Here is a 10,316-nt window from a genome sequence, read left to right as displayed (position 1 = left end):
ATAATGAACTTCATCTCTGTTTTCATTAAGTTTTATAATCTAATTGATTCTCCTAGAAAAATCACCAGGTTCTTCATTTGCTTCTTGTAAAAACCTCATGACAGGAAAAGCTAGATGTGTAGGAAATATGGCTTCCTTACCATAAACAAGCTGAAAAGGAGATTTACCTGTTGACCTCTTTTGAGAGATTATGTTTGCCAAAACTGCATTTATGAGATGGCTATCCCAACTTATTTTGTGGTCCTCTAGTGTTTTCTTAATAACTTTAACCAGGGTCTTGTTTGAGGACTCTTCCAGTCCATTTCCTTGTGGATAGTAAGGTGTAGAATGATGCAACAAAATATGGTGTTTCTGATAAAATTCAATCATCTTAACACTGATGAATGCTACTGCTGTTTCTGTAACTATCTGTTGGGGGCGTCCAAACCTAGATAGTATATTTTCTTCAATAAATTTAATAACTACAATGTAAGTCGCATTTCTAACTGGAATTTCCTCTACCCATTTGGTAAAATAATATGTGGCAATTAATATCCATCTATGATGGTTGCTTGATGTTGGGTGAATTTTCCCAATGAAATCCAATCCCCATTGTAGGAAAGGTGCTTGAACTAGTACTGGAACTAGAGTGAACTAATCTAATTTCCAACAACATTGGCATTGGGTACACAAACTAACCTTTGCTCCTACTTGTGCAAACAATGCGGGCCAATAAAATCTGCTCTTAAAATATTATATGTTGTAGCTCTCCAAGCATAGTGTCCTCCACAAATACCTGCATGAAATTGATCAATAATTCCTTTTGTCTCACTTTCTGTCAAGCAAAGTAAAAGGATGTTGAGGGGTCGTTCCAATACAAATTTGCATTGATGATACAGTATTTTATGGCCTTCAACTTCAGTGTTTTACATTGATTCTTTGTAAATTCAGATGGACACTCAAAATCTCTAAGAAAATGCACAATATCAGTGTACCATTCAGATAACAAAAATTTCTCATCAATATGAATAAGATTTGAATGAATTGATGGTGAATGTTCTTGGGGATTCTTCTCTGTTGAAGTTTGAGAAGGTTCTTGGGGATTCTTCTCTGCTGAAGATTTAGAAGGTTCTTGTGGATTCTTCTCTGCTGAAGATTGAGAAGGTTCTTGTGGATTCTTCTCTGCTGAAATTTCAAAAACAGAATTTATTCCCAAGACTTTACAATTTTACTGAGCTAAGAGTTTAGCTAAGCCTTGACCCTTTACTAACTTTGTAGTTTTGATAGTAATATCAAATTCCAATATCTTAGTAATCCATCTTCCTCTTCTTCCATCAGTATCAAGTTGTGTTAACACAATTTTAACAACAATATTGGGAACATATGCAATAATTGAAGAGTGAAGAACATAGACTCTAAAAGATTTCAGTGCTTGAACTAATGAATAGGCTTGTTTTTCAATAATGTCATATTTGAGTTAAGCATCTATCATAACTTTACTGAAAAAGGCAATAGGATGGTCGTCTCCATCCTCATTCTTTTTCAAAAGAACAACAACGAAGATAGTTTCAGAGGCAAAGGAAAAGATACTAAATGGTTAAGAATAGTTTGGACTGGCCAATATGAGGGCTTCTGAAATGGATTTTTTAATATGGTCAAAAGCATATCTTGCTGGAATTTTCCATTTAACTTCATGATCTTTCCTCAACATATCAGTGATATCCTTAACTATTTCAACATAGTTAGGTATAAATCTTCTTAAAAAAATAATTTTCCAAGAAAATCCTGAATTTCCTTCTTATTTCTTGGTAATGAAAGTGCTTGGATAGCTAAAACTCTTTTAGGATCAATGACCACTCCTTCCTTAGAAATAATATGGCCAAGCAATTTTCCTTCTTTGATTGCAAACAAAGACTTTTTGGGATTAAGAGAAATCCCAAACTTCCTACACCTGTCAAAAACTTTCCTCAAGTGCTTTAAATGTTTTTTATCAGAATCATAAAAAATAGTCAAATCATCAAGTAAACAACAAAAATTTATTTTTATTACCCACAAAAATAAATATCTTTGAAAGGTAGCTCGTGGTTGGTTATGTGGATGGAATGGCATAATTAAATGTACCCAAGGGTTGTAATGTTGTTTTTCTTTTCTTCTGGGCTACCATATGATATGATTGTATCCAAAAAAACCATCTAACATAGAAATTATATTAGCACCTAATTTTCTTTTAAGAAATTGGTGCATCTTGGGCAATGGATAATTATCCTTCAAAGATGTTTTATTTAAGTTCCTGAAATCTACACACAGTCTAATTTCACCATTTTTCTTTCTTAATGGAACTAAATTAGCTACCCAATTAGTATATCTCAAAGGAACTATGATCTTGGCATCAAGTAGATTTTTAAGCTCTTTTTCAATGGTAGGGAGAAGGACATGATTAATTCTCCTTAAGTTTTGCTTAAAAGTTTTAGCTTCTCACTTTAAAGGGATTTTATGTTCAATGAGAGTTGTATCATATGTCTTCAAATCACTATAATACCAAGCAAAACATCTTTATAAGCTTTAAGGAGAGCTAAATATTTATCTTTCACTTCCATTGGCAATGATGTAGAGATTTTAATATTTCTGATTTCTTCTAAAGTTCCAATATTACATTCTTCTATATATTCTTCAAGTGAATTTGATAATGGTTTTTTAGGAGCATCGTTATGGTCAAACATCTTTTCCAGAGGAACCAAGCCTTTAGGAATGAAATTATTAGATTAATGAATGATACTTTGATCACCAATTCTTGAGTCAAGTGGTGAAGTTTGATTTTTCTTATTTGACTCATTATTATCCAGTTGTTCTTCTTCATTTTGCAAGGCTAAAAATTCATCAATTACTTGCAAAAAGGATTTCAACTACTCATCATCATCAAATATTTGCCAATGTTTAAGATTTTCAGGAATTGATGGTCTATACTTAACTTGAATTTGATATTGCACAAGCATTTGATCAGGAATTTTAAAAGAACTAGCTGAAACAGCTAAAGAGTCTGCATGAATATTTTCATCCCTTGGAATAGCAGTGATGTTAAATGCTTGAAAGAAATTATCCACTGAATCCCATACCTCATTTCTATAAGATCTAAGTCTAGGATGCTTTGTTTGACAAAGATTCCTTACTTGTTTGACAATGAGCTCTGAGTCACTGAATACACTTAGATTTTGCACTTTAAGGCTTTTGGCTAATTCCAATCCTAGAAGGAAGGCTTCATACTCTGCTACATTATTTGTCACATCAAATTCAAGCTTATAGGATTGAGTTATATTCTCTTTGTCTGGTGAAACTAGTACAATACCAGTTCCAACTCCTTCCTTTGAGCAACAACCATCAAAGTATAATCTCCAAATATCAGTCTTAATGGTCTTTGGTTTTTCTACAATGTTTTCAATGCTAAGCTGAGTGTTTTGTAAGTTATTTGATGATAATTCAAAACATCCAAAGTCTTGATCTACTGCATAAATGGGATGATTTCTTGCTTGATCTGATTTGCAAATAATATTCATGAATCTTACTTCTCTGTATAATCTGAGATGCTCACCCCCATATACAGGAATGGTATCATAACACATGTCCATTTAAAGACTTCCTTCTAATTTGGCACAACAGGATCTTGATAATAACATGCCAAATTTAGGAGGGATATCAATGACTACAATGTCTAATACCACACTCTTAATAGGGATTTGAGCTAAAGTGACCACTAGATCCTTTATAAGTCCACGACATGGTACTTTCTTGGAGTCAAAAGTATATAGATCACGATAAGTTCGGGTAACCTCTAATTGAAGCTGGTCCAAGATTACCTTCTGCATCAGATGATGGGAGGCTCCAAAATCTAACATGCATTTATATAATAAAAATCATGAACTCTTAGAGTTACATAGAAACGTCGTGTGTTTTCATCAATCATATCTGAGCTGGGACCAAAGACTATTGAAGGTTTTTCATCTTGTAAGCTTATTACATATCCTTCAGCATCAACACTAGATGATTGGATCCATTTAGAAACTTGATTTTTATATCCTGGATTATTTGAAATTTCAGATAAAGGAATGGGTATTTTGACTCTTTCTAATTCCTTTTCAACATTGAAAGTGATTAAAGCAGTTTTATCAATTGAAGTTGTTTCATTTGACTGATTCAATGGTTGGATTGTTGTGGTTTGAGATTCGGTAGATTTGATTTGTGGTTCATTTAGAATGGGATTTATGGAGGTCTATCAGGCCTTCACCTAGATCTTAAGTCATATCTCCTATTCAGTTCTGCAATCAAAAACTCAGAAAAGGCCTAATACTTTGAAACTTGTGAGTCTTCTTGATCTTGTTGAGAAGATTGATTTAAAGGAACAGAGACAATAGCATTTTGTACAGATGAATGATCAAGATTATTAATATCCTACGTAACCAAAGGACTAGTGTCTTCAGGTTGCTAATCATCAATCATCAATGGAGGTTGAATTTGTTGATCAGTATTTGGTCTTTATAAGATTTGCATTTGGGGAGCTCTCCTAAATTGAGTTTGAGGTCTAGCAATAGTTTGTTGAATTGTTCTAGGCCGAGTTTCTATTTTTGAAATTCTATTTGAAAGGTTTCTAAGTAATGAAGTGATTTCATCTATCTTTTGATCTTCATTTTTAGTTTTTGAGGAAGAGTCTTCTTCCTTGGCTTTCATTTTCCTCTCAACTTTTCTACCTTAGCTTTGAGTTTAGCTGATGCTGACCTATAGGCTTCAAATTCTATAGCATTTGTTTGCATGTCTTCTAGGGTATGAGATGTCCTTTCCTTAAGCATAACTGCAAAATCATCTTCAAATTATTTAGAAAATCTAACTTCGGCTGTTGCTACTAGTGTTTACAGTCATGTGCATCTTATGATAAAGTTTATTGAATCTTTTTATGAAATCTACCAATGAATCACCATGGTTTCTTTTGAGTTCTTCAAATTCTATGAGAAAGTAAACAAGATCCTTCTTAACCCCCAACTGATTCTTAAATATGGTAGTTAATTCATTCCAAGATCGAATAGAATCAACCCTTAATTGTCGAAACCAAATCCTATCATCCCCTTCTAGAGATTGAACAAACAGTCTCATATATACATCTTCACGTTCTATGTTCATGTTATCAACAAAATCCAAGAATGAAGCTAAATGATCTTCAACAGACAAACCAGTTTCTCCATTAAACCTTGGTAGGTGTTTTAAATACCCATCAGGAAAATTATTGAGTATATTAGGAAGTTGTAAAGCAGCATACCTATCTTGAATAATAGGTTGAAAAGAAACCATATTTGAATATGAAGATGAATCAGTAGAAGATGTGGTAGATGATGAGGAGGTAGAGGATGATGAAGTTGTAGGTGAAGATGGAGGTGTAAAACTAAGCGGAGGAGGAAAAAGGGTGGAGGATTTCTTAAAGTTTTAAAAGTTGTTTTGATAACTAACTTCTAGACCTCTGTTTCAACTTCTTTTTTGTTTTCAAACAAAGGATTTGAATACACAGAAAAAGTTCCCGAGGTTGGGGAGAAGTAGATGGAAAAGTATAATGAGTGGGGGAGATAAAATCAGTAGGTTTTAACTCAGGTAAATGTACATCCAATTCTTCTTCTGACTTGGGTGAATCTGAAAGTATTTCAGGAATTTTATATGATTCCAATGAATGGACTAAAAGAGCTGACTGCAGATCAACTCCTTTGGATAGTAGTTCTAAAACCCTAGGTGTTAAGTCAACCAAATCTAATGGAGATGGTACAGACCTAAAGGGATTAGAGGCTGAAATATCCTCAGGTTGTAAAGGTACAGAAAAAGAGGAAGAAGCCTCAAGTCTCCTTCTTAAAGAGGCTTCTCTTACCAGTCTCTCTGGATCAGATAATGGAGAGACAATTTTAGAGTCAGAATGAGACCTGGTATGTCTTGAAGGAGCCAGTTTGGGCTTGTGAAGTCGCCAAGTGAAATATTTTAACCTACTATTCCTTTATTCACCTTAAAGGAAAAGTTTTATCGTTGTCCCAGGGAAAAATAATTCAATTTTCGTCCCTTGGCAATGGTGCCAATCTGATGTTGTCCTCTAAGATAATTCTAGGTTAATTAATTATGCCAGAGCATCTAAAATATTTTGTTGTTTTAATTTTTTTTTTGGATGACCAATGTGATGAGAAGGTTAAGGCAGGTGATAAAACCTTATTAATACTACATACTATGAAAGGGATGATTCTTTACTTTTGAACAATAATTTGATTTATAGTGTATGGAAAGGAAAAATTGAAGAAGCTATGATTTCCTAAATATCTAGACTTAATTTTAGTTAATCATATGGAAGCATGCAAGTAAAAAATGTTTACAACCCAACAAAATATATTTAACCTTATGAAGATGATTGAAAATTTATAAATGTAGAAGATCTTATAAAGACAAACAATCCAATAAATTATTCCCTAAAATAGATTATAACTTCATGGTGCTTTAAGATAGACTTATATTCAGTTTTCTCTTACCCAATTATCTTCACAAAACTTAAATACATGGAGAATAACAAAGATGAAGTGAAAACATTAAGACAAACTCACAAAGAGACAAGTTGTTTGATGTAAATCCAGAATCCTTTCATTAATGTGAAGTGAATGCAGTTTGATACAGAGATGCTTTAGAAAAAACTCATGCAAGGGTTCAACCATTAATACATCGAGTTACAGTTTATTTATACAATAATATAAGACTCTAGAAACATCTGAACTAATTTACAAAAATAGTACAAAAATATAGAACTGCTTAAACTGTTGAGATGCTGGCACTATCTTCGAGGAAGTTGTTGATGACTTGGCCCCAAAATGTTGTCTTGTTGTCTATTTGTTGGAGATAAAATTTTTTTACTCAATGGTATCACATAACTCATCCCATCTTTCATCAGTTGGTATAGAAAGATTTATTAGATTTCTATATACCTCATCTACCTCAGTATACTTCTCGAAAGTGGGCTTGTTGTTGAAGATATGCTTGATAGCTAAATCAAACTCTAATGCTTCAATAAATTTTTTCCCTGTGACATGTCCCTTAATACTTGCAAACTTTGATGTATTGTGGGCAATGATGTAAATATTATCACAATAATATTCCAAGCTGATAAGCCTGTCATTTGGTGCTACTAGCCCTAAGCCTCTTTGATTTAGTAAATTGAATTTAGTGTGAAATCTCTAGACAATATTTTCCAGAGCTTGAGACTTGGTCTCCAATTGGGTCATTAAATTCCTTTTTTGTAACACATTTTTGATCTCTAGAATGGTCTCTGTTCTATCTGCAATTTGAATCTCTTCCAACTCTGACTTGGTCTTGGAATTCAAGATTCTGATCATGGAATTGGCCTCTGCTGGTTTTTGTCCCAATGTTGTTCTGACCTGCTCAATGGTTGTTCTGCATCTATCAATTAACTCTTCTTGCTCAAATATAATCTCGATAGATGGCCAAACATTAGTTATGGCATGATCGATATCGACCCAGATCCTTTCCTTGGTTTGGGCCAAGGTGTGAGCCATTAATGACTGATTTTCCAATTGGTTAATCTTCTTGGACAATTGGTGAGATTTCCACATTTCCTCTACCAAAAGAGAATCATTTTTAATCGTTTGAGCTTCTACATGTTTGAGCTTTTGTTGGAGCCTGTCATTTTCATGTCTCTGAAGAGAAAAGTCCTACACAAATTTATTTAAATCATAAGGTGTTGAAGTCGAATCTCCTGTTATATCTGCAACTATGATGGGTATGGTTGTCACTGGAGCTGTAATTAACTGTGCAACCTCTTCTTTTTCTTTAAGGAGTTTCTCAATCTGTTCCTCCATCTGTATATTTTGCTCAATGATCAGTTTGAGCATGCCTTCCTTATGTTGTTCACTTTCTTGAATCTCTTTTAGTAATGGATCTTCTATAGAACACAATTTCAGTTGTTTCCTAAGTGCTGCAATGTCTGCATTCTTCTTCTTGATGACCTCCTCCACTGCTTTGACATCACCGGGATCATATCCCAGCTTAATCACCAAATCTTCCAATGTTTTAATTCTGGTGTCCTTTGCTAATGAAGAAATATTTTCCAATTTCAACTGAGTTTGGACATTTAAGAGAGATGTACTTTACTTTGAAAGTTATATGGAAGTATTTGTCACGGTGGAGAAAATTAGTTATCCAGATTGTCTCTGCATATCCATTTGATCAATAGTATGTATTAATTTTGTATCAAATGAGAAAATCATTTTCTTATAATTTGCATAAGTTTTTGGAGATGGCACTTGAGCTTGTAAGAATGCCATTTGCATTCTTCCTTTTTCACTATCAAATGTTGTTAACATCATGTGCTAGGAGGTAGAAGTCTTCTTCCAAAACTGAGCATGGGTGTTGGATTTTAGAGTTTCATTCTTCTGCTTAATCTACAAAAACTTGTTGAAGATATTGGGGTCATCTAGTTCAACCAATTTTATTGACTATGACTTGTCTGTAGGATTCCGTGAGGCCGAAGAGGATGGGGTATCAGGGAGGTGTTCTTCCAACCCTGTAGAAAACTGCAAACCACTCATAACAATAGTCTATTGCTCTTCCTCATTTTGAATGGTCACATCTGGGAGTTGTGTCTTCTGCTTCTTCTTTGAATAATAAATTCTTGAGCACTTATTTCTATATAGGCTGGAGATGAGGGTTCTTCTCTTTTCCTTTTCCCCTGTTTGTCTTGAGGTATAGGAGTGTGAAGGGTAGTTATAGACAGAGTCTTCTCTTCTGCTTCTTGAAGTGTATTCTCCTCCCACTGGTCTTGATTCATAAATTTCTCAATTTCTTGGGGGGGGGGGGTATGATTATAAGGTGTAGTTTTAAGCTCCACCCTTAAATTAGAAATAATACTGAATGGATCATATGACCAGGTGAAACTAGGCTGAAATCTAAACTGCTTAAGGAGCGAATCTACTTCATCACTTGTTGTTCTAGTATTGCATATGAATGATCCTACTTGAGTTTTGATCCTGAATTGTGATTTCCGTTTTCCTGAAACAAAATAGATTTCATCCATGTTTATCATCTGTCTTATATATTCCAGAGAGAAAATTCTCATTAGAACATACTTTGGAAACTTGTATGGAGCCAACTCACATCCATATACTCTTATTTCTGTGTAATTCTGGTATAAATACCAATCTCCAGTCTTTGTCTACTCACTCAAGTGTAAAACCCTTTTGATTTCTGCACTAATCCTAGGCTCATCCTGACTGCTAAGAAGCCCTGCAACTGTATGAACAAAACCATCAATGAATTCTGCAAACTTAAACTCAGGTTAGTTTCTTCTGACTAACGAGGTCCACTATGTCATTGATTGATTGATGCCTTGATCATCTTGCCTGTGTAGGTTTATTGGAAACTTGTCTCCCTGCTGAAAAAGAAACATGTACACTAGAATAGATGCATAATTGAATATGCCTTTAGTAGTAATTTTCATCATCTGTTCATGCATATTATGAGCAAAAAATTGGCTAAAATTATACATGAATGCTGGCTTGTGCTCAGTAGAGAAAATGGATAGAAAGCCTAAGATAGGCTCTTCTACCCAGTGGTATGATGGATACCCTAAAAGGAAAGAAACTTGGGCAATTATCTGCTTGGATTTTTCAGGGAACATGGAAGCTAGATAAGGGGGATTTTTCTTAGGAAGCTGAGAGCCTTCTGGGAGAAAAATCTAAAAAATTTGAGCTCTCTGAGGAAATTTTAACTTATGATATAGGTCCATTAGGACAGCTACAGAAAAATGGCTAAGGGAGTCATTATGAGGAATCAACATCATCTAGTTTATGGTTTCTGGTGTAATGGAGAGAAGGACGTCTCCATTTTGAGCCACAATGGTTCTTTGCAGCGGATTATACCTGGCTTGACACCACATGACCAGATCAGGAAAATAATGGGTTTGAGGAAAGATAAACATAGGCGATAATGATTCCCAAAGGTTAATGTCATCCTGTTGATCAAGATAATTTTTCTTTAACTAGTGACATAATTCGTACAAGTTGAACTCACACTCGGTGTTAGCAATCTTAAAGTATTGGTCAACTAATGGCATATGATCTAGGTCCAGGGTAATAAGAGTCTTAGGGTTGTCATCAGTTTTGGATTATTGCTAGAAGACTGGGCTTTTCCCTTTGGTGGACTGTGTATTTTGAAAGAGAAAGAATATCAAAGAACAAAATTTGGCTAATAAGGTACCTGGATAAACAAATAAATTTATGTCAAGGGTATCTGGGCTTTGAATTGCCGAAATTTGACATTTG

The sequence above is a fragment of the Pinus tabuliformis genome, chromosome 9 (assembly GCF_031772625.1).
Source record: "Pinus tabuliformis cultivar Carrire ecotype Pingquan chromosome 9, CPIR1, whole genome shotgun sequence".
Classification (NCBI taxonomy): domain Eukaryota; kingdom Viridiplantae; phylum Streptophyta; class Pinopsida; order Pinales; family Pinaceae; genus Pinus; species Pinus tabuliformis.
The sequence above is the reverse complement of the archived record's forward strand: the minus strand, read 5'-3'. Positions refer to the sequence as shown.